The sequence below is a fragment of the Falco punctatus genome (genome assembly GCF_963210335.1).
Source record: "Falco punctatus genome assembly, chromosome: 1".
NCBI classification, from domain to species: domain Eukaryota; kingdom Metazoa; phylum Chordata; class Aves; order Falconiformes; family Falconidae; genus Falco; species Falco punctatus.
The window spans coordinates 82,201,338-82,227,201 of NC_137580.1; the positions used below are offsets into that span (position 1 = coordinate 82,201,338).

Genomic DNA, 25,864 nt, shown 5'->3' on the forward strand with positions numbered 1-25,864 from the left:
GGACAGCCTGCTCCTGGGCCTTTAAGATTTCCTTCTTGAAGAATGTCCAGCCTTCCTGGACCCCCTGGCCCTTCAGGACTGCCTCCCAAGGGACTCTGTCAACCAGGCTCCTAAACAGGCTAAAGCTGGCTCTGCAGACGTCCAAAGCAGCAGTTCTGTTATTACAAAGGTGGGGCTTAAATTGTTTTTCCAGCTTTTTGTATTAACCTTTCTACCACAGTGCTACTCTAATATACAGTACAAGCTCATACAGACTGTTATTTCGTAGTTCACACAGCTATATCTTAGTGATTTTAGTGCCTACAAAATTATAAAAAAATCTTTCAGTAAATGTGACTGAGGTAAAGAAGATGCCTGCTCTTGAAAGGAAATACAAGCTATAAAGACATTATTTACACACAGCATAAAGAGCTGGACAGGTTAGGCAAATAAATAGCTGCTGTCATGAAATTAACTATGGTATACACCTGTAAGTAAACACATGAATCCTTCAAATTCTTCAGTCAAGTAACCTTTAATGAGATGAATTGGAACTAAATATAGAGTTTGGTATGTGGTCCTGGTTTAAACTTGAAGTTTTAGAGGAAAATCTAAATAAAAGAAATGCATTGTGAAACCTTTTTTACTTCTCTTTTACAGGAACTACCATAAGGATTTTAATCAAGTGCCTGGACTTACCCGGAAAACTAGAGAAGGTAAATATTGGGGAAACTATACTGTCTTGCTGATTATCCCAACATACTTCTGCTGTGTCAGTGGTGAGAAAGGTGCTAGCTGAAGGACCCCTTCTTTTACTAAGCATTTGTGGTTTGCACCTAAATGACAACCTGTTTGGAAAATCCATTCAAGTCCTGTATCAACTCATTCCTGAAGAAGGAAAAGATTTGTTGTTGGGTTTTTTTTGTTTTGTTGTTGTTGTTGTTGGTTTTTTTTTAATGTATTTTTGAAATATTCCTGCATTGCCAGGAATGATAGTTGAGCATTCAAACTACATGATGCCAGTTACCTGTCTACCATGACAAATTACTAAGCAAAAAATTAAACCATCAAGAGAGAATGTGCCACATTGTGCCCTACAGTTTCCATTGCCTCATTCTGATAGCAGTGGTGAGTCCTGAATAGAGTTAAGGGAACAACATGAAAAGCAATGGAAAAATGGGAGAAAAGATACTGGAGTTGGGCTAGCAAAAGAGAGGAAAAATACCACTACAGAGTTGCAGTGTGAAAGCTGGTTCAGGTGAGCTTTGAGTGCAATGCCTTTATTCAGCTGAGTCAGAAGAGGCACATGCAGTAACATAAAAGCTCTGAAACATCAGCCTTTGATGTTCAGGAGACAGATTCCCCTTTCAACCTGAAGTACAGAACATAGACTTGGTGGCGGAACATGGAAAGTTAGTAGTCTGAGGGCAGTGATGACAGGTATTAAGTGGCAAGAACATTGTTGAACAGCGGAAGTTCACTTAAACATTTTTGGCTTAAAAGAATTCTTAGAACACAGAGTTGATATAGCATTGATGGCTTTATTTATCTATCAGAACAAAGTTTGTCCTGAAAACTATCAACAAATAAACCAGGAATTGAACGATGTTTCAGTATTATAAAACTGGCTACAAATTTTAATGGAATTTGCTACTTCGATAAGTTATGCATAGTAAGAAAGTTTGCCGTAAGATACTGCTTTTTTATTCCTAAAGATTTTTTTCAGATACACATAAACTTGAAGTAGTTTCATGGTAATTCTAGGCCACTGAAAGTTTAATTCTATAATACAGGCTCCAGATAGATTATTTGTGCTATTTTAGCAGGGTCACCCTGGAATCTTGAATTGTTATAATAGCTTAGCTTTAAATGTAATTTCCCACTAGCTGCTAGGATCAGTTTGAAAGATTCACTCTTGTTTCTGTGTCTTATTATTTTATGAGCAGTTGAATGTCAAGCATCTCCTGGTGTCACTAACAGGCGCTGCTTCCTTGACTTAGTGAGAAAAGTAATGACCCTGTAAATCAATTTATGGCTGAGTATGTACTGCTGAGTATTCATGCTGCTACCTGATTGATTCTGGTTGTGAAAGTCACTGTATAAAATACTTAGCTGTCATTACACATTGACAGGAACAATTGCCATAAACACAAATACCCCCAAAGCCCCCAGACAGTTTTCAGAATGTTGTCCTCATCCTTTAAATGTAAGGCTTCATGTTTTTAATAGTGGAACACATGAAAGCACATCTTTTAATATACTTCAAAGCAATGTTATCTCCAAACTAACATGAAAGCAAACAGAGAGGTAATGATAGTTAAAAGGTATCAGTTAGAAGAGCACATCAGCATTTTTCAGGAACACTCAGCAACAGCACTCATAGGGTATGGGATTGTTTTTACTTTTTTTTTCTTTGATGAATTCATCGTTCCTGACATTAAGAAGCGCAGACAAGACATTCAGCAGAGGGCAAAAGGACGGAAAGTCTGCATAGTGTTTTCCTGAACCAATAAAAAACGTGCAGCACAGAGAGGGTTGATAGGAGTCTGAATAGCATGGTAAAAGTCCTGTTGATGACTAGAAGCCCTGGCACAAACTACCTTGATTCAGAGATAATCAAGGGCTTCAGAAGGGAGATAAGGAAGAGGAACATACCTGTGATATTTTTAGGGTTCTCACATTTCTGTGGTACCAGAAGACTGGAAAAATAGACCTTAATCAATCTGGGAAAGAGGAATGAAGCTTTTATATCAAGCTATGGTTGTGCCCTTTCATGATGAGGGGTTGGAGGGAGGGGGCAAAGGAGATGGATGCACCTTTCTTTTGGGTGATGCATGGGGTCAGAGATTCCCAGAGACTTGCTCAGTGAAGGGTCAGCAAGGGATGAAATGCCTCAAAGGAGAGGACTGACCAGAACAAGCTTCCCTACCTTTAATGATATGGTGGTCCTGGAACACATTTCTGCACTCATCTGTAGGATGGGCTGGGGGGTGGGCAGCAGGACCTGGAATTGGTAGTTGTAGATCTCTATGGGCAGGAGTTCTCTGCTCCAGAGTGCCAATAGCTCTGACCACCTCAGTTCCTGGAAACTTACCCTCCACTTCTCTGGCTCTGGAGGAGACCTTTCACAAGCAGAGCCTCCACAAGCCATGGATTCTGTTTAGAGCCATCACAGTGGAAAAGTCTGGTTCTGAGCCACATCAAAATAGTTTGGGCTGTTGGGTATTTCTGCAGTGTGAGTAATAAGAGTTTTAAAAGAGAGTCTGTGGGGTATCTTGTAGGTAGCTCATAACTAGCTGGGGTGGAAAGAATCAAAACATTAAGGGAGATGATAAGAATGTTTGCTGCTGCTTAATTGTCAGTTGTAGAGATGGAGAAGTAAGAGGAATGAGAAACACTTATTTCAGAAAATAAATTTGTAGACTTTTTTTTGCTTTTGGGGATAATTCGCATGACTGGTATTTTGAAATAAGTATTTTTTTAATAAGTAAGTGTATTTTTTTCTATGAGGACAGACAGCGAGCAAAAGAAGAGACTAGCACTAGTTATCTAATTGTCTATTACTGCTGAGTCACCACTGACTGGTGTTAGAACAGAATCATCAAGCATCATGCATGGCACTGGTCTCAGCTACTGTATGGCTGTGTTTACTGTCTGGGATTCCTCCCAAACCATCCAACACAGCAAGCATGTAAACAGCAGCTTATTGTCCTTACAGGAGCAGCAGCCATTAAGTGTATCTTATACTTTCCAGGCCTTTGCAACATAAGGACTGAAGAGCAGGCTGTGTCCACTGCTGAACCTGACTCAAACCTGCTGAGACAAGAAGGTGAACCTTCCGTCTCCTCACAACAGGATCTTCTATACAGTTCTACTGCTATGGGTAAAAGCAAGAATTGTTCAGATAGCTTATATCAACTGACAGGTGTCAATTGTTGTTCTATTAACCATTGACTCCTGAAAAAAAATCCATATAGGAGAGTCTCAGAGACAAAATGTACATTGAGGACTCTATTTGGCTGTGTCACAGTTATCCATATATAGAAGAATCATATTTTTCGATGTTTTCTCTTATTATCCTAGAAGATGTTGTGATAGAACCATAAAGAATTAAAGGGACTCGCATTAAATGGATGAAAAGCTGTTTAAACAATACATCTCAGAAAATAATTGTGGTATAAGTTACTGAAATATTAAGAGTCAAAGAGAAAGAATAAGAAACATAGACCATGGGACTAACTTTGAGAAACCTGGTCTACTGGCGGCTTATGGGGGCCATCTGTCAGAGAAGGGGAAGAGCATCTTTGGTCATAAACTTGCCAAGCTGCTGAAGAGGACTTTAAACTAAAGTTGCTGGTGGCAGGGGAACCTCAGCCCGTCCCACTCCTACCAGTTCGATGCCAGTGCCAGCAAGAGATGCCCAGAGCATGGAGAGAGATCACAGAACAACACCTGAAGAGCAGCACAAAGTGATTCCAGCCACTCCAGCCATTAAGCTTCATCAGGGGCCCGACTTAAATGCCTCTGTGCAAATGCACATAACATGGGGAATAAACAAGAGGAGTTAAGAGACATGTGAACACCTGCGGGGCTATGATCTTACTGGCATCATGGAGATGTGCAGGGGTGGCTCTTATGACTGGAATTTGGAATGGAGGGATACAGGCTGTTTAGGAAGGACAGGCAACGGGAGATGAAGAGCATGTGTCATCCTGTATTTCAATGATGAGCTGGAATGTGTGGCACTCCACCTGGGGATGGAAGAGAAGCTGACAGAGAGTTTATGGATCAGGATTAAAGGGAGGGCAGGGACAGGTGACATTATAGTAGGGGCTGCTACAGGCCATCTGACCAGCAAGACCAAGCAGATGAGGCCCTCTATAGACAGGAGCAGCTTCACATTCAGATGAGAAGCCCTGTTCCTCATGGGGGACTTCAACCTCCCTGATATCTGTTGGAGGGAAAACACAGCAGGGCATAAGCAATCCAGGAGGTTCCTGGAATGCATTGATGATAACTGCCTTCTCCAAGTGATTAGAGGAGCCAATGAGGAGAGGTAATATGCTGGACCTTGATCTCACCAACAAGGAAGGGAGGAGGGGGGAGGGAATGTGAAGCTCAAGGGCAGCCTTGGATGCAGCAACCATGGAATGGTGGAGTTCAAGGTCCTTAGTGCAGTGAGGAGGGCACATGGCAAGCTTGCTACCCTGGACTTCAGGAGAGCAGATTTTGGCCTCTTCAGGGATCTGCTTGGTAGAGTACCATGGGACAGAGTCCTGGAGGGAAGATGTTCCCAAGAAAGCCAGTTAATACTCAAGGATCACCTCCTCCAAGCTCAGGAGTGATGCGTTACAACAAAGCAGATGTCAGGCAAAACCACCAGGAATCCTGCATGGATTAACAGAGAGCTCCTGGAGAAACTCAAACACAAAAAGGAAACCGACAGGGTGGAAGCAAGGCCAGGTAGCCTGGGAGGAACACAGAGAAATTGTCTGAGCAGCCAGGGATGAGGTTAGGAAAGCGAAAGCCCTGATAGAATTAAACCTGGCCAGGGATGTCAAGGGCAGCAAGAAAAGCTTCCATAGGTATGTCAGTGATAAAAGGAAGACTGGGGAAAATGTGGACCCTCTCTGGAAGGAAACGGGAAACCTGGTTGCCCAGCATGCGGAAAAGGCTGAGGTACTCAGTGATACTATTATTGCCTCAGTCGTTACTGGCAAAGTGCTCCAGCCCAAGCCTCAGAAGGCAGAGACAGGGGCTGGGAGAATGAAGAATCACCTAGCGTAGGAGAAGATCAGGTTTGAGACCATCTAAGGAACATGAAGATGTAGAAGCCCATGGGACCTGATGAGGTGCATCTGCAGGTCCTGAGGGTACTGGTGGATGAAGTTGCTAAGGCACTGTCCATCCTATTTGAGAAGCTGTGGCAGTCCAGTGAAATTTCCGGCTGACTGGAAAAGGGGAGAGGTAAGCCTTGTTTGTAAAAAGGGAAATAAGGAATATCTGGGTAGCTGCAGGCCAGAGAGTTTCACCTCTGTGCCTGGCAAGATCATGGAGCAGATATTTCTGGGAACAATGCTAAGGCACATGGAAAACAAGGAGGTAATTGGTGATAGCCAATATGGCTTCACTAAGGCCAAATCGTGCCTGACAAATCTGGTCACATTCTGTCATGGAGTTTCCGTGTTGTAGCTGTGGGGTGAGTGATGTCATCTACCAGGACTTGTGCAAAGCATTTGATACTGTCCTGTATGACGTCCTTGTCCCTAAACTGGAGAGATAGGGATTTGACAGGGGCACTGTCGGTGGGTAAGGAAATGGCTGCATGGTCACACCCAAAGAGCTGCTCGATGTCCAAGTGGAGACCATTGATGAGTGGCATTCTTCGGGGGTCAATATTGGGACCAGCGCTGTTTGACATCTTTGTTGGCAACATGGACCAGTGGGATTGAGTGCACCCTCATCAAGTCTGCCAACGGCACCAAGCTGTGTGGGACAGCCAACATGCTGGAGGGAAGGGATGCCATCCAGAGGGACCTTGACAGGCTTGAGAGGTAGGTCCATGTGAACTTTAGGAATTTGATCAAGGCCAAGTCCAAGGATCCTGCACGTGGTTTGGGGCGAGGCAGTCCCTGCACAGATACAGGCTGGCTGGAGAATGGATTGAGAGCAGCCCTGAGGAGAAAGGCTTAGGAGTGCTTGTGGACAAGAAACTCAGTGTGACCCGGCAATGTGCACTTGCAGCCCAGAAAGCCAATCGTATCCTGAGCTGCATCAGAAGAAGCGTTGTCTGCAGGTCAAAGGAGGTGATTCTCCCCCTCTACTTGACTCTCGTGAGACCCCACCTCTGGAGCACTGCGTTCAGCTCTGGAACCCCCGACAAAAGAGGGACATGGACCTGTTGGAGCAAGCCCAGAGGAGGCCCGGGAAGCTGATCAGGGGCTGGAGCACCACTCCTGTGAAGACGGGCTGAGAGAGTTGGGGGTGTTCAGCCTGGAGAAGAGAAGGCTCCAGGGAGACCTTACAGCAGCCTCCCAGTACCAAAAAGGAGGGTAGTAAGGAAGGTGGAGAGGGACTTTTTACAGGGGCCTGCAGTGGTAGGACAAGGGGGAATGGCTTTCAGCTGGAAGAGGGTAGATTTAGATTAGATATGTGAGGGTGGTGAGGCACTGAGGCAGGTTGCCCAGGGAAGCTGTGGGTGCCCCATCCCTGGAAGTGTTGAAGGCCAGGTTGGATGGGGCTTTGAACGAGATGGTCTAGTAGAAGGTGTCCCTGCCTATGGCAGGGGGTTTGGAACTAGATAATCTTTAAGGTCTTTTCCAACCCAAACCATTCCATGATTCTATGAAACACAAAATTACTATATATTTTTGTTCCAAAGAATACTGTTATGAATACAGATTTACTTATTGGTGTAGAAGTATGTTTTGAAAAGCCATAATACTAGTAAGATTGCAAGTGAGAGAGAAATGGTGAAAAGTGCAGGAGAAAGTCCATATATTCGGATGAATTATCTGATGAATATTAAAGATGCCAAACGCCAATTAATGTATCTAGGAATTAAGACTGTAACATGCCCTTGCAACATGAATTGCAGAACCTTGCAGGCTTTAAAGATTATGCGAAATGAATTTCTAGTGTATTGATGTTGCTAGAATACTTACCTAAGAGCCCTAAAATGAAAGGCAGGAGACATAAAGTAAGGAGATGGCATTTTCTCTGATTATGGCAATATAAATACCATCTGTTTTCAGAGTGAAAGTTGAAAATTTTCTTTGTTTCGTTTTAATGCTTTTCAAGGCACCCAGGAATTGTTTGAAACTTGAAAGACACTTGCCTTTAGAAACTAAAAATTCAGTGGAGTTGATCAAGGCATATTACTATGTACCTGAAGAAGAGATCTCTGATGATATTTGGCTCTTAGCAGCAAATCACTTTGTTGAAAGCTGCAGTTAAAGAAACTCAGACTGAAAATGAAGTGCATGTTATCAATGGTAACACTTTTTTTTTATCAGCTTAGGAAAGTACTGTTCTATCAATACTATCTTGGATCAATAAGACTAGAAAAGCACGACATAGATGCTATAGCTCAAAACAGTATTGAAGGGTGTAGAGCTAATTTGATCATTGTGTTGTATGGTATGTGAAGTGCAGGAGGTTTGATGGGATGGTTTTCATGCTACTCTCTAGCTTTAAAATTTCTGACTTTATAAAAGGTGGCCAGACTGGCAGCCCTGGAGCATGAATGTTTCCTTTTGTCTGCACAGCAGGTACCACATGTTAAGCACCAGTGCACACATCCTCCCTAATAAGTCTGAATCCTTCCCGTAGGGCCCAGTTCTGTGGAAAAGTGGATGATTTCTTGAAAGATGGCCATCCTGCAGGGGCACAAAAAGGTGGAGGCGGACCTAATTAAATCTGGAATACTGTCTATCTGTGAAAGGGAAATTTTACTAGGTTTTAGAGGACCAATTCACATAGCCACTAATAGTCAACAGATGGTAATTACTACTGGCTACTAAAAGCTAGATCAGATTTGAACCCAATGACCCAGAACTAAAATGCTCCATATGCCATCACTGTGCTGTCTGATATGTCACTAGTTGTGACCCTCCCACTGAAATGAGGCCTTTCCCCCCAAGCAGGAAGTTTTAATAATCTCAGTTAGATGAAACAACTGTCTTGACAGTTTTGCTTTGACATTGTTTTTAGCTCTTGCTACATGCTGTTTATACCACTTTAGTTTTAACCTTGGGGGGACAGGGGAAAGCAAGACACTTTGTGAAAGAGAGGAAGTCATGGAAATATAAGGATTCTCTTAGAGGAGAAGCTCTCCCTAAGTTCCAGTCAGCCCATGAACTAGAAGTTAGGTTAGGCTTTTTTTTCTTTTTCTTTTTTTTTCTTCACACAGTGCCCTTCAAGATCTTTTCCAGGGCCTTAGGTGTTAAACAATTGCTAGGCAATATCAGTTGTCTTGGATGGTACATTTAATTACAAATCTTTTGGTCAATTTAGGCTGAATCTGTCTGGATTTCATCAGTTAGGTAGAATCTGATAAAAATCTAACTGGAAGGTGTTCATTAAACACGTAGTGATGAACAAATACAGCTTGTTGCATCTTGAAAAATATGAGGATTTCTTACTGTTAGGACATGCAGGACATACAGCAAGTTTATATACCTTGCCATTTATATGCTCTTCATCACTATGGCATCTTGTGTTTTATATGCATACATAAAAATACACTGCATTCTCAGGTATTAATTTTCTGCAAATGGTGAGTTTGGAGAAGTTACTATGTATGTAGTAAGGAATAAAATGCTTCTCATTGAGGTCATAATTAATAGAGAGGGAAGTTTTCTGTGTGTAGGAGGCAAAGCATGTCTCTTCTGCTCTTCAGTTTCCTGACTAACAAAACACAGTCTCTGCTGCCTAATGTCACACTACAAGGTTGTTAGAAGTCCTGACCTAGGCTGAACAGTCACTATTGATCACACTACAGTACCAAAGCCATAAATTTATTAATGCATGGGGTTTTTTTTCAGTCTTCTCAGGAAACTGCTCTGAACTGTTATCATATTTATGATATACCATATATATGACTAAGAATTTCCCTGGTAGGAAACCACATATCTTTTACTGTGACTGCAGATACAGGATTTACTTGGAATCAGATTTGCTGAATGCTGACTTTCTGACAAATATGTATTGAACCTTTTATGTAATTGTGTTTCCTCTAGCTATTATTGTTAAGGAAATACCTGAAAATGCATTAGGTGTATTCAGGACATTGCTTCTTTCTATGACTCCTCCAGGGTAAGCACTTTCATTTTCATTACTATGGTTTCTTTCTTTACTCTATAACATAAACCTCAAAAACTTGAAAAAAGTTTGTTAGCAAGTATTTTACAACAGTGATGCTGTGTTTTTTAATTTTACTATATAAAAAGTGCTGCAGCCATGTGTTGATGCTTCCCTGTATCTGTGTGGCAGGTGAATAAATAATGTGAAATATTTTTTTTCTTAGGAAGCTCATAAAATAGCAACTAAAAGGCAAATGTATGTTTGGTAGTGAAACAAAGTAATGCTGCATCAGCAGGTCTTAATTAAAAAAAATAAAACAACGGAAACAATAAAAAAAAAGTCTTTTAATACCCAATCAATTTTAGATAATACTAACACATGAGAAAGAGCAATTAAACTGCAAAATCTGCAGCTTTATGTATGAGGAAGTCAGCAATAGGATAGTAAGCCACAGAAGTATCAAAAAGAAAAAAAGAATACCAAGAAAAAACAGAAAAATATTTTCATAAGTAGTTTACTCTGGACTGCAAGAGGATGCATAGGGATGTAAAGTTTCCAGTAAGGTATCATAAAGATATATCGGCTAATAAAGAAAACAGAAAATTCAAGGATATTTGTGACTGTCTTCCTCAGCTGTTAGACAAAAAGGATGAAATGCAATCTTCTGCGGAGTATTGCCACAAGGCCTATACTACTGGAACTTCTCTTTAGTTGCTTTTCTACACAAGAGAACATTATTTACTCATGCTGAATGCCACCAAAATTAGAATAGCTGGTTAAAGGATGTATAATTAAGTATTTTTTGGCTAAACAGTTTGTTTTTTCAAGCAGTCTGTATGGCTTTTAGCTAGTACCTATCACTATGGAGGAGGTCTTTGCTGTAACACTGTTATGACATTTTGCTTGGTGGTAAAATGTCTAGGATAAAACCCTTACCACACTGACATCAATATAAATACACTTTTTTTGAGGATAGGACTAAGGTTTGCTTCTCTTTTCATTTGACAATTCCTTTTGTTTCATAATGTTCAGTACTTAGGAATCTACAGCAATCTGTACTTAGCATGCAAAGGTCTTGCAGGGGTTTCTTTTGTTAAAGAAAAGAAACTCCTAAATAAGACCTATATGTATGTCTGATTACATTTCCTCATTGGAGCTTATCATGGTCTGAATGCACCATCCTAATAACAATAGAATAATTATGTATGATACTCCGTTTTTGTGTAAGGCTGTTGAAATGAAGCACACTATTTTAGCAGAGCTATTTGTACCTTCCTTCTGTTAGAATAGTTAAGTATGACTCCCATCAATCATCAATCAACTTCATTTTTCGGAGCAGTAAGTGCTCCTCCTGTTATCTGTGGCATCACTTAGTATCTTGTTATAAGATGTCTTGGGGCTAGTGTCTCAAGCAAGGCAACTGTCAACAATCACCATGAGCCAGAAAGACATAAGAGCAGTAATATAAAGGGTTTAATTCTTTGAAGGACGTTTAAACATGCAGTCACTCAGGAAAGAATAGGAAAAGTAAGACAAGAAAACCCAGCACCCTACGTGTGTCACTTTGAAAGACACAAAAAAATTTACAATACACAGGAGACTTTTTTGCCTCTTTTGCCTTTTTCTTCCTTTCTTTCTGTTATTTTTTACAAGCTAACATTTTAATTAATGTTAAATCAATTAATAACAATGTCAAAGTAATTGTTCTCTGTCTGTGAGTACCCAAACACCAACTCAAGCACAGAAGACCTGGCTGACAATCAGCATGACTAAAACACTAATGGATATCATGTCTAATCTTCATGTGCTACAGCTGGGTCAAGTGCATGGGCACAAATTGATGGTTAGGCTAGTGCTAGATTTCCAGTCTTCAACTGATGTCTTAATTCCTCATGCAGACTGTGTCTGAAAGATAATTACTCTTTTGCATGTCAGCTCATTCCAAAGCTGCCCTGAATTCTGGGACTGGAGAAAACAGACAGAGAAAAGGGAGGGGGGTTGGGGGTGCCGCGGCTGCTCTGAAAATGCAAAGGTGCAGAGTTGAAATTGGGCATCCACAATGGAAAAAATATGAACAGAGAATAATTAAAGATGGCATTTTGGGGTTACAACTGTGGAGTGTCTGTTCTAACCAAAATAAAATTAAATTGAAGCTGAAAGAAACAGCTGCACATTAAGCCCTCTTTAATATTGATGCTAACTGAAGTATGGATTTTAGTGAGCTTCTTCCTCCAGGTTTTTGCCTTGTATCACTGCCTTATTGTATAATAAAAAGGATTTCTACTTAGAAAAGTATAGCAATCACTCATGTATGCTACTTCACTGTATTTTGAAAAGGAAAAAAATATTTTTCCCCTTATAAAGCCTTTGCAATGATGCCCAAATAGTCAGACAGACTCTATCAAAAATTAAGGTAATAGTCCCCAGGAGGAAAAAATCCCCAATGCTCAAGTGGGAGAATGAATCTCTACAGTTTACTTATACCTTATTTGAAAGTAAAGAAATATGTTAAAAATATTTTTAACTAAAGCTGTTTTCTCAAACTTACTGATTTACTCCATATGTATTAACTTGTTTATAAAGACACTGTTCTTTTTCACGTAGTCAATTGTTAGAATGCTTAGGTGGGGGAGAATCCTGTCCTGACAGCTTCTCTTATTGGAAGTCTGATAGCCAAGTCATCAGGAAGAAGTATCTTCTCCAGTAGTTACTAGGGTAGAGAGTGGTGTGTATTTAAACCAGATATCATTGTTTCTCAGGGATCTGCACATCCTCCCTAAAAGAAACTAAGCAGAAAACACCTTGTGCTGAACACAACAGAGAATCTTCCTCACCACTACCACTGCAGCAATAGAAAAGGAAATACTCTTCCCACTTCATTTATTTCCAGGCTTCCTGTAAAATGGCCTTGCCTGGTGCTACAGTCTGGTGATCACTGCATAATCATCCTGACCATTTTTTTTTTTTTTTTTTTACTTTGTCTTTCAGTTTTCAGGAAGAAGTTCTGAGAGCTGCCTGCATCAAAACTGGTAACATTTGATCAGTTAAAGCAAAACCACCAGGTTCATAATGTTTTATTTAATTTCACTGAAGCTAAACTTTTACCACACTGTCAGAGTGAATAAGAAATTTAAGATTTGATAGTTGTCTTTCAAGGATATAGGTGCTTTTAAGTTAACCTAGAATATTAAACAACGGAAAGGGTAATGTAATCTATGTTTTACTAATGTATTAATTGCAATACAAAGGGAAGCTAGATAAGCTTATGCAGCTTTATACTAGAAAATTCAGGAACAGGGTTAAGTTCATGAGTCCTTTCTTTGACATCTAGAAAGCTGTTATTTTTCTTCCTTTTTTTAATAATTCCTATGTCTCATGAAAACATTTTATAGTATTTTTTCCAACTCAAATATAGCCAGTTTTTCTGTTGAAATTGTTAGTCTGCATAACAGTTTGACTTCTCATTGAAAAGCCATATATTCATGTGATGCTACATTGAAAATTTTATATTTTTGAGGGAAGGCTTTATTTAGATTTATGGATATTGTTGTTTTAGTTGGTATTTTCTGTGGCTTTCCCATTCTCCCCATATTAGTCATCTGGTAGGACAGTACTGCTACAGCACAGTTTTAGGTCTGACTTAGATTGCTTTTTTACTAGATTAATTGGCTTTGCAATGATGATGAAGCAACACTTAATTGCATCTGCTGTAACACTTGTGCTTAGACTAGGGTTGTGTTTTTAAAGCTAGTTTCCTGATCAGCTCCACAACCCATGTTTTGCTGTTACACCAGGGAGGGGTGTGGACTGCACAAATCTTAATCCTTTCAGAGGAGAACACACTTGAAGTGTTTGTAGGGCAAACTCGGCACACTCTGAAAGCTAACGAGTGTTCAATCCATAACACCAGCCAGACCCCAAATGTGCATAGCTGAAACGATCATTATCACTATCTCCTTAACTTTTCTGATCCAATTAATGCTCCTATTAATGTGATGTGGTTACTGCTGGCATGTCAGCAGCTTATGCAATCTAGTTAGAATTGCCAAGTGAGAGATAGAAAAATGCCCTAGATCAGTGCTTGGTGATCCATCAGACATCAGAAGATGGGTGTAAAAAAACCATCACAACATGTGTGTCTATTCCCATACTAGCAAAAGGAGCAATAACAAACAATTATTTCAAATTTAGCCTAAATATTGTTTGGTTTAAATGTCGGAAATCGTCATGACAATGCATTAATGACAGGATGTGGGCTATGGATTTTTTCAGGAAAGTCAAGTAGACTTTGGCCTAAAAAGGGTTAAGGTGTACTGTCCGTGAAAGTGCTTCTGGACAGCTGTCCCATCTTAACCTGTTGAACATGACTGTGAAATCACTATGATGATTATTAAGGATGACATTGGCTGAATTTACTGGGAAAATAGTGTAAGTTTCCTACTCAAATTAGCTCTGCAGCAAATATTTCTGTTCTGGTAACTTCAGCAGAAGAATTTACTTACTTACAGAGAGAACAGCTTTTCTATAAGGACCACTGATAAAATTTTCTGCAGAATCTTTCTGACTTCTTTTTCCCTGTTCAATGCCGGCACGCTAAGAATTAATGATAATTTGTTTTAATGAAGTTAATGTAATTAATGGATGTTAAAGCATTCAGTGTTACTGTGTCATCAAATATGTTGTTTTAACAATTTGTTTGGCAATGTTGTAGCTTTGAGGGAAACTGCGTTCTGATTTGTGTTTTGTTTTCCAAGGTATGTAGCTTTAGACCTATTTAAAGACCTACTGAAGCTATAGAAGAGATGAGGTAATGCAAGGTATTATTTTTTCTGCTTTCGCCTTTTACTTCCTTTGAACTCCATTATTCCATTTTCTAGCACTGGTTCCAGATTTTTGAACATTCTTATCAAAATTTTATAAAACAAATAAATAACCCAATGAAACAATGAGAATCCTTATTTAGATATGGGAGTAAGATAGGGTAGTCTTCTGATAATGGGGGTTGTTGCAAATCCATGTATTTTAGGTATTGGATGGATGCTGCTCCTTTCTCTCCATCTGTTACATTGACTGTATCCATATATTAATATGTAGAGAAGTGTTTATAAGCATTTCCTTAACCACTTGAGGGAAAATAATCTGGGTTAGTATAAAACACTTATTTAATTGTGAAGAATAACCTGACTGATTTTGGCTGAGGAAATCCAGAAGTACTCAACTGTAGGGATGTAATCCTCAACAGCAGGCTGGTAGACAGCAGCTAGAGAGGAATGTCAATATTTTATACACTGGACATTAAGATTTTTTTTTTTATAAAAAGTAAAAATTTCTATCTTAGAATGAAATATTTAGCATAGGCTTTGTCGGGTTTGTGCCATCCTACTTCTTTTATTATTTGTAACATAAGTATTTCCTGATTAAACTCTGAGGATAAACTTACGGGATCTTTGCTTTAATTTTTTTAGTCAAAGTCAATAAAAATCTCCAGTTCTCATGTTTCCTTTTCTATTATCTTCCATTGAAAAACTATTTTTTGATGTTTCTACTTCGCTGTTTTCAAAGCCAATTAGAATCCTTCAGAGATCTGATGTTTTACAAAGTTCTTTGCCCACATGCATCTTAAAAGAGGTGTTTTGGTTTAAGTACAACTTCCACTCATGGGATACATGGGAGAAATATGTTACTGAATGGAATAGGAGTATCTAGCTGTACTTTAATGTGTCAAACAAGGCTTTGCTATACAGGACATTTAGGACCATTGGAAATCCATTATAAGCCATTTCTACCTCCTCTGCCTCAAGTTACCATCTAACAGGTCAATGCACTTGAGAAGGACAATAAGGTCAAACAAGTGCTAGAAGCTAAAAATCCCTCAGTTGTGATTCTGCCACTACTTGCAATTTGCTACATGAAATTCAGTGAGTTATTTGTCTGTGCTTAAAATTACTCAGCCTTAGCACAGAGATAAGAAAACCTACTACATCCAGCTAATGGAAACATTCTGTTATTTAATTAATTGTACAGTTGTTTCTTGAGAAAAATTGGTTTTGTATAAAAGTCCAAGACCATATTCCCACCTAAAATTATTCAGAGACTTACAGGCAGACTTTCAAGGTAAATCAAACTAAAATATGAGTAAGATGCTTCTATTCCAAACAACATTAAAGTTTTGACTATTTTATATATAGCCAAGGTATACAAATGTTAATGCTCCATGTTATCTTATTTTAAAATGGGTTGCAGTCAGCTCTTTTTAATAGGAAATGTCTATACCCTTAAAAAAAAAAAAGGCCTTGAACAGTATTATTGTTAAATTATACTAAGGGTGTTCACTGAGCTTTCTGGAATTATACATGTGTAAACTAAGCAGAATTCAGTCCTTTTTCAAAAACGTTACTAAACAGCAACTGAAGAGTCCTCTGGACACCTCTGTGTGTGACATACTGGTATACACTATGCTATGACTACTAAATATTTTAAGCAAAAACCTGTTAATTTGTCTCTACATATCCCTTTCAAAGTCCTTTCCTGAGAAAGAGGTGTCAGCAGGCTTGCTAGAACACTAGTCTCATTAAATATCCAAAACAAAGCCAGTAGTTACATAGGATTCAGATTTCCTTCTTCTCCCTGCATTTTAGAATAGTGGTAAATTTGGGTGAGGAAACCAGTGGTTTATACCTCTCAAGTTCAGGTGCAGAATGCGGAGTTTTTCATTCTGCCTGATAACCTGCCAAGCATTCAGGAAAACAGAAGCCACAAGCAGCTCTTCTGCCTAGAGCTTTCTGCATTTTAGTGGCAGCAGTTTTTTCAGAAGCTGATGACATTCTGGGTAGTTACTGCAACCTAAATAGCACAAATATGGTGATATTAGATCACTGAACCCAAAGTTCACCCATCCCCATTCAACTGCAAAGGTGGAATGCTGATACACTTTGTGTAGGTGCCCCTGCGTCATTATGCAGAAATGACTAGACCATTATGACTTGGGATATTCAGAAAGTAGAAAGTAAGAGCTAAACACTGGTGAAATAGTTAAGAACCTACCTGACTGCTCGTGAATACTAGATCTGGAGATATTAGTTCAGAATTAGTTTTTACACAGAGAGAATTATTCTGTCTTCTACAGGCCCGTGTCTTGTGTCATCTTCCTCTTCTATTTCATTCTTCTTTATTTCATCCACATTTTGGCGGTCCCTAAAGCAGGGTTTGCACAATAATTGGTGTTGATTAAAATGTTAAACCTTGATTGCTGTGTTTAGGGTACTATATATGTGTAGCTTCATTTTCAGTGTTGCTGTGAAATTTCAGCTCTGCCCACTAAAAATTAGTTTAAATATGATTTTGAAAGAGTAAATTTGTAATTTAAGAGAGTGGTTTTAGACCAGATTTCCTTGGGCACTTACTCCTTTCAACATCTTCCAGAATCTTGTGTTCAGTATGAAGAAATGTTGCAGTGTGGCCTCTTCTGATGTGATTCCCAAACTATCATCCTGTTGCACACTGAGGACAGGGAATGCTGAAGAGAAGGAATAGCTTTAGCTCCGCATACAGCTGTCATTTGTGACTTCTTTGACAGCATTATTTTACATTTAGACATTAAAAAAATTGGGGTTTTCTGCTATGCCTACAAGTAACACGTATAAAAGCATCTGACATTCCGTTTAGCAGAGGGCAGAGATAAACATATTAACTAGTCATTGCACTGAATACTGTGATTCACGGAGTAGTGTAAGCAAGTCACTTGTGGTTTCAGGGGACAGGCAGCTAAACTCCACACAGCTGTTTGCTCAACCTCCAACCCACAGTGGGATGGGGGAGAGAACTGGGGAAAAACCAGTAAAGTTCATGGGTTGAGATAAAGGCAGTTTAACAGGACCGAAAAGGAAGAGAAAATAATAATAACAATAACAATAATAATAATGGTAAAAAAATTAGAATATACAAAAGAAGCGATTCACAATGCAGTTGCTCACCACCCACTGAGAAATGCCCAGCCAGTTCCCAAGCGGCGGTCCCCAGCCAGCTTTTCTGCTAGTTTAAATACTGACCATGATGTTCTATGGTATGGAATATCCCTTTGGCCAGTTTGGGTCAGCTGTCCTGGCTGTGCCTCCTCCCAGCTTCTTGTGCACCTCCCCACAGCCAGCCTGCTCACTGGCAGGGCAGTGTGAGAAGCTGAAGAGTCCTTGACTCAGTGTAAGCCCTGCTCAGCAACAACTAAAACATCAGTGTTATCAATGTTATCCTCATACTAAATCCAAAACACAGCACTGTACCAGCAACTAGGAAGAAAATTAACTCTATCCCTGCCAAAACCAGGACATCACTTTACACGTAGCTTGTATCTCATATACCCTAATAATTAATTTAGAAACCCAAACTGTATTAATTCAGAATTTATGTATGGTTCAGAAAGTTCTGCTAGAAAGTACTGTGTGCTTTTATGAGCATTGATCTCTGGTGATAATCTTAAACCCCAGTTCCTTCTGTTTCTGGTTATTGTCCAGGGGAAACTGTACTATGGCAGAAGGAAATAACTTCTGAATTATTGTCAATACAGTCTCATGAAATTGATTGTAATGTCTTGGGCTGTATGAGATTAACCATGTGTGGTTGCATTTTGCTACATCTATCACTGACTTATGTCAATCTCATACATTTTTTGTCATAGCAAAGTATTTTGAGATATTCCCTTATGGTAAGTGTTACAATATATAAGGTATGGCTTGCCATTGTTTGCCTCCCAAAAGCCTTTTCTGTGATAAATTGAACATTAAATCATATCTCAGTATAGCTAATCTCAGATTCACAATCAGCAGTATTTCAGTTTATCATTTGTCTATTTCTTACCACGGTGATTTAAGTCCCAGGATATTCCTCCATTCTTTGTTAACACTTGTAAGGAGTATACAGAGCGTGAATTCAACTGAAGTGTCTCCTATATGCTTATTTTGAGAAATTATTATTTCAGTATGCTTATTTTGAGAAATTATTATTTCAAACTGGGAAGTTTCAAGGTATGTTGCATGTTTTCTGCTCACACCCCCTCCACCTTATGCTTCTCTTAGAAAACAGCCATTTACCTGGCGTTTTAAATATATGTCAAAACACTTTCAATGCTTTTTTTTGCTAGCTACAAGATTAAATTTATTTTAAAATTGGTATTGTTCTAAGACAATGATCTGAAACTGTTTAGGAATGGGAAAAAATACTTTCTTTTTTCCTGGCTGATTTGAACCCTGAGCTTTGAAATGCAAATCTGGTTTTATATTTTAGGTGGTAGAGGCAAATTTGGGTGGCTTACAGTTGTTCATTGCATTTAGGAACACTGTCATGATGAGCCAGCATAGTGATTGTATTTGGCTGTGGTATCAAAGCATGGATAAAACTGGTCTCTGGGGCAAGGAATGAAATGTTGTACCCTGCTTAACAGTGCTTGGTGCTGATTTTCTGCCATCTTCATAGTTTTTCAGCTGGCTTTGACCTGAAAGCCCTCAGAGAGGAGTTGTACTGTGTATGAGGGTATCCGTTTCTGTAGGTTTGTGCAAAGAGGAAGGAAAAGTATAAGGTGCATTTGAGAGTGCTTTTCCCTGTAAAAGAATTTCCTTAAAATTTAGAAGGTGAAAAATGGAAATCATTAACTGGCATGAATTATTATGGCTAGAAGACTGTTACCTGCTCATCTCTTGAAAGAATTTTATGGTTACAGCAGCACTGGGTTGCCACAGAGCAAAGAACAGAGTGTGTAAAAGCACAGATGATTGGAAAAAAACATAAAATCCTTCTCAGAAAAGATCTACAGGTTCCTTGGTAACACAATGTATATACTCAGACCAGTTTTATGTTAATGTATTTTTGATTCACTTATCATTTTCATCTGACTCAACCTACAATCAGCCCCTTGTTTATTGGCGCTGTCTGTTATTTCTTACGGTTTTTCTTACAGCACCAATCAGAACTCCTAATCATCATCAAATTAAGTATGAACATTCTTTTGCTCAGAGAGTTTATATTTCCTTTTGATGTCAAGACAAAGACTATCACTGACCCTGATGTCTATACAAAGACTCTGGCAGAGGCTTTAAATGTTAGTAGACTACAGTGGGTGGGACAAGAATGTGCAACACAGCCTTTGATGATTAATTAATCTAAAGATGAGCAGATAGTAATATACTGTAGCTTCCTTCCTTGCTAACATTGCTGTGTAGAAAAGGTAGGGCTCATCCATTCCTACCTACATAAAACTACAGCTAGGTTTCATCTGACCAACAAAGTTGAATTGTCCAATTTCAGCATTTGTAAATGGAGGTGTCTGCTCTGTATTGTAAGGAGGGCTGTCCTTGGTATGTGAGCAGAAACCAGTAGCTCTGAGTTTTGTTCATTAGCATTTGCCTGTGGGTAGCGATCAAAAGTGACTAACATGCCAGAACGGATATTTTCTGCATAATTTTTTTTATTTTTAATACTTCAGGCATTTTGGAATATTTCTTCACATTTCCTGAAAACTGGATTTTCTGTTGCACTAAAGTGCACTCAGTAGTGCAGATGCTGAGGGAGGAAATACATACACTTCATGCTTGCTTTGAAGCTGATGATCACATGCCCTAAAGCTAATGATAGCAGATAATCTTTCCAAAGGAGACTGTCAGCCATGAATAAGTGGAACAAGGTATGCCCCAATCTCCTTACCTTCTGGCTAACATTTCTGCAGTTAAGAACTTTCCTGTGCTAGAAATTGCTTTCTGCAAAAATTGGATCCGGAAGGTGTCTTATTCTGCATCAGGGAAAGGAAATAAAACAAAAGAGCCTCCATCATGTCTTCTCCTCCTCTCTCTACCCCAGAAAACACAAACAAAGCTCTAAGAGAAGAGAGCAAGAACAAAAGAATTACCACTTGTTTCCTATGTTTTCCATGAATTACTTCTTTCTCTGCCCTTCAGTTAAGATGTACAGTAATTATAGAACATAGGAGTGTAATGAAAATTAGGTTAGGAGTCCCTATCCTAAAATTCATCCTAATAGGGCTCAAACTAATTTCTCATTTCCATTCATAGCAATACTGCCTGCTCACTTGATACAGTGGTATAATTATTGTCTTCCTCTTCTGCTTGACTGTGGAGTCCTTGCTGCAGAAAGTAGGCCACCCAAAGTATGCTTTAGGATGATAAAATCCTTTGCCTCTTTGTGCCAGTTCTGCATAATGAAAAATAACTACAGTGCCTGTTTCAGAAATACCTTTCCCCTCCTAACAAAATCCAACTGTAGTTGTCATAATTGTGATAGAAAAGGTGAAATATTTATCAAATAGAAAATCACCATTGGTGCTAATTAAAGGATGCTGAGAATATAATTGGAAATATTCACATTAATGGATTGTCTTATAACAGCAAATCTTTACATTAAGCAACTGAACAATTCTTTCCAAGGAAATATAACTTTTTAAAATGTAGGCATAATAATGCCAGAGTACTTACTGTCACCCATGAAGGCAATTACATAGGCTAAAGCAGCACAAAATCATTAGAGGACAAGCTTTTCTCTGATAATCTCACTTGACCACAGAATCCATAACTGATCTTCAGTCTAGCTCTTCTCTGAGATTGATTAGAAGGGGTCAGTTCTCAGTTTTACACTGAAGATGAGTTTGATTTATTAGGCAGTCTTCTATCAGGAAAGAAACAAATGTCTTTGATCCCAGGAAGGTGAGATGAAACAGGGCATTTTGCTGTTACCTTATATTACAATATATGTGAGACATCATCATTTTGCCCAGCCGTATTTTCTTTTCAGACAATCTGTTTTCTTAATTTTTTCTGTTCCTTTCAGATAGTTTTGAAAACTACTTTCATGACTAGGATATGAAGAATCACAGGAACAGCTTTACACAGGTATTTCTCTCCGTTCTCTTTTATCTTTACCTGAGGTATGCATTTAGCAACACTTAAACTTTATTCAAGTGCTTATCCATACTTCTAAAGCTATGCAGAGTATGTTAAAAAGATATTTGTTTCCCTGTGTAAAACTTGAAAGGTTACTGCTAAAATGTGCTACACATTGCTAATTTTTAATTGAATGAAGACAACTTTGCAAATGAAAAGCTCTATTTTTTTCTCTAGAGTAGAAAAAATTCTTGCTGCATTTCTACTTACAAAATTTTATTAAAAATTAGAAATGTAGATGGAACAGTCTGTTTGAAAAATTGGACAATAGTGATTTTTAAGCATAAGTGATATTAATACTAGAAGCAGAGTTTTTTGTTATTCATAGAAAACAGAAATACTATGTATTTGGCTAGCCAGTAATGTTGTGTTAGTTACAGACAGCAAGTGTGCAGTTGGCTTCTCTTCTGCATTCTCATTGATATGCAGGACATTGGTTATGTGAGTTGTGAGTTTTAATGGAAGGAGGATCTGGTTTTTTTGTTGGTGGTTTTTTTTTTTTTTTTTTTTTTTTTACATCTGCCATGACTTCTTGGGAGACATTTAGAGACACAGAATGTATGATTAGGTTTGTCAACAGAAAAGAATTGAGATCTCAACTAGTATTTTTATAATGCCTATAATTTATCAACTTAGACCATCCAACCAGCTCTAACTTTCTCATTTCAATGTCAGTTCCTCCTGTTTATCCTTGGCCAGTGAGCTTCTTTAGCCTGATACTTTTCCAGCTCTATTATGGACTTGTAACCACAGTTTACAACTGAATATACATCCAAACCACATTTACTATTCAGCAAACAAAGAGCTTTATGGGCAGAACATTTTTAAATTGATTAGCTGGGGTGAAAGTATTTGTTGATCACACAAAATGAAACTGAGCGTAGCAGTTAATTCATGGCCAGCTCAGAGTCCTATTGAAGATATTGAAAGGCCTATTGAAAATATTGTTACTATTGTGAGTACCAATTAATAAGCATAAATTATTTGTTTGCTGAAACAAGGGAAGTAGGATTTTCAGAAGATTTAATATCTCTGTTCCAGTGGAAATCTTGGTAAATCACATCACCAGAGAACAGCAGTTCCAACCCATGAACGTTCTGGAAATAATCTGTAACCATGATGAACTATTTCAGTCTAGACATAGGGACATTCTTAGTGAGAAAACATTACCATAATTATTCTGGATATTAGATACCAATTTTCTATTATTGAGACAGAAATTATAGGTCTGTCTTAACATTTCGTTTCTGTATCAGCTTTCAGATATAAATACATACAAGAGTCTTATGAAAGTAATGTATCTGTGACACAAAACTCTGAAAACTGTTTCAAAGATCTGTTATAGACTATATTATTCTAGTATTTTTGTTGAGCATTTAATCACATCTCATCTCTCTGGAACAAAGACTTTTTTTTCAAAAAGTCTGTAACAGTAACCAACCAGTAAATAATGAAAAACAGAAAAGCAAGTAACGTTTTGATGAAAAAAGTGCTGTTGAAGCTTTAATTTGTTTTCAAATAAAATTTGCTGTTCTGTCAAAAGGGAAGGGAAATTTTCTGCACTTCTTTTACCAGATTCCTCCTACTTCTGCAACTGTGCTCTGGTTTTCCTGATTTTTGTCTAGAAGGAAAATTTGCATGAGGTGGTGAAAGATGCAGAATTAGTTATTATTCACCTGAGCTGTTATAATCCACACACTTAATGTTGATACTATTTCAAAATCTTTTGTTCCAGGTTTTGCTACCCTTCTTATAGACTTCTGGGTTCTAAGACTGTCTCCACCGCTCTTAGTGAATATATAGGACCAGGCCTCAAGCATTTAGCAAGCTGCATTCTAAAAATTAGTCCAGGTACATTTAGTGTTAATGACAATCCAGTGTTACAGCCATGAAATAAGCCGGCATAATAAAATAAATGAGTGAAGGTCCATCGTATCTTACTATAATGTTAAATAAATTTATCATGATTATTTATGGTACAGCTTAATACATATTCAGCATAAATTGCCATCTAAACCCATTACCGAATAGCATTGTAACCACCATTAACTAGCAGTATGCTTCAGCCATTCTTCAGTGATCAGATATAAATCTGCAGCTTTACATCCACATCAGTATTTGTTTCTATCTACACTCCCATTATTTGCAACATTGCCTTGCAAATTTTTCTGTTACTCATCTTGCACATGGGTAAGTTAAAAGAACACCACCCATTCAGTTTCTTAAAGTACTCATCATTATTCTGACTGAAATATCATGAAGGTATTGAATTCTGACATTTGTGTAGTTAAACAATGAAAAAGCAGTTCCTCATGTAGAAAATAAATTATGACCCTGTATTTCAGTATTTGTGCCAGACCATTGCATCTTACTGTAAAACAGACAAACTGTAAAAGCTAGTGGATCATGTAATTATAGTTGAAATACAGTAGGGGAAAAAATGAACATATTTAAATGCCCCTTTTCAGATGAATAGCTCAGCAATGTACACTATGTATGCAGTAATTGTGCTGAATACAGCAAGTTCCGAGTTCTGTGTAGCCCTAAAATAAATTATTCAGGTAACAATGGGGGTGAAAATTATTTTACAAGTATATTGCACAATCAGCTGAGATATAATAGTCTTAAATATCAGTACATCTTAATTTCAAATTGGACTTAAATTCTATACTATATTATGCAGAAAATAAGACTAGAGTTGTAGTTAGTATTTCATTCTAAAGTATCTGGCTTTGTAGTGAAGCTGGACATGCATTTTCAACAAAATATTTTCTGTCTTCTTTTTAAAAAATTAGGAAAGATACCTAAGCAGTCAAGGAACTTCATTATTCCTGAGCTTTAGAAAGCTCAGGCAAAAAGACAAGATCCCAGTGACCAAAACCTACATAGCATGAAAGCTAAGATGTTAAAAAGCAGTTACACACTCATTTTCATTTTAACAAGAATTTACTATAACCTGGGAAATCTTCTAGGAGCCCAGTAACTTCTTTCAGCTTCTATTATAGCTGATAAATTACAGTAAAAATATTCCCACCGATTTTTTGCAAACTGGATCATGTTCCTACTGTGTTCCTGTAAATAACATTAGGTTTTCAGATTAATCCTGTCAAGAGTGGGAGGGGCACTCCAATCATATATCTGATTTATTATTTAGTGCTGGCCATTATCCAGAGTATCGGGGGCGGCGTGTGTGTGGTAGAAGTAGTAATTTGCTAAATGCATATTTATGCTGCTATAGGAAAGGGTAAGTAGATTGGGAGTGGTATGCTGACAAGTAATACAGAGAAGAAACAAGTTAGTAATTAAGATAAGGAAGTTTAAGTTACTAGGAATGGTGAATAAATTATACAGTGTACACATTTTAAGAAGTCAAACCTAAGAGAAATAACAGAAAAGATGGAAGCTGTCTTTAAGAATCTGGCTTCTAATGACTTCACTTTGAAGTCACATGGCCCTTATAAAGTAATTACAATAACTGCATCAATTTTTAGCTGTTGGAACTAAGCTGCAGTCAACATTCTGAATGTGTTTTTTGCTTAACCTGGTACTTTATATTTTAGACATTTTAATTTATACTGGAGAATACAGAATAGTGTAAACTAAAGGAAAAGTTTATATATCAACTTGTGTGTGGTATGTACTTGATTTTCTGGTTTGCATGCTAATGTTTGATGTTTATTCAGTGAAATGTTTATTTTGCTGAATCATACAGTCTCTCTTTGACTCTTGACAAATCCTTTAGAGCACAAACTGACAAAATATATTCTATTGCTCTCGAGTTTTTTGGTAGTCATCATGACCTATGTGATCAAATGGAAGTACTTGAAAATCAAGATATAAATGGAGTAAAGGTGAAGCTAATACTTAATATAATCTGACTGATTTTTTGAAAAATATGCAAGAGTTATCAAGCTGTTGAAGCGCTGAAAGTAGCAGTAATATTTTCATCATGAACAGCCAGTCCTTCATTTCCAATTTTATTTTATGAAGCAGGTTTCTATTATTGACATTAAAGATACTAAATCATCATATCAAGGACCAGTTTAATTATACACTCAGAAAGAACTTGAGAAACTGTAATTCACATGTTCTCTCTGGATGGCAAGTTAATTTCTATAGTAATGTATTTTGCAGAAAGCCAA

The 25,864-nt window shown here is 38.1% G+C and overlaps 1 protein-coding gene across 9 annotated transcripts in view; it reads left to right on the plus strand.

Moving 5' to 3' along the window:
* LOC308056225 (uncharacterized protein) overlaps nucleotides 1–25,864 on the plus strand; it is a 121,440-nt gene that overhangs the window by 25,153 nt on the left and 70,423 nt on the right. For 4 of the 9 annotated variants that reach the window (XM_080371242.1, XM_080371243.1, XM_080371244.1 and 1 more), the window contains exon 2: nucleotides 1–25,864. This exon is cut by the window's right edge. The gene's annotated coding sequence lies outside the window, so the exon portion shown is untranslated. The other 5 variants (XR_013924736.1, XR_013924737.1, XR_013924738.1 and 2 more) reach the window with 3 other exon arrangements.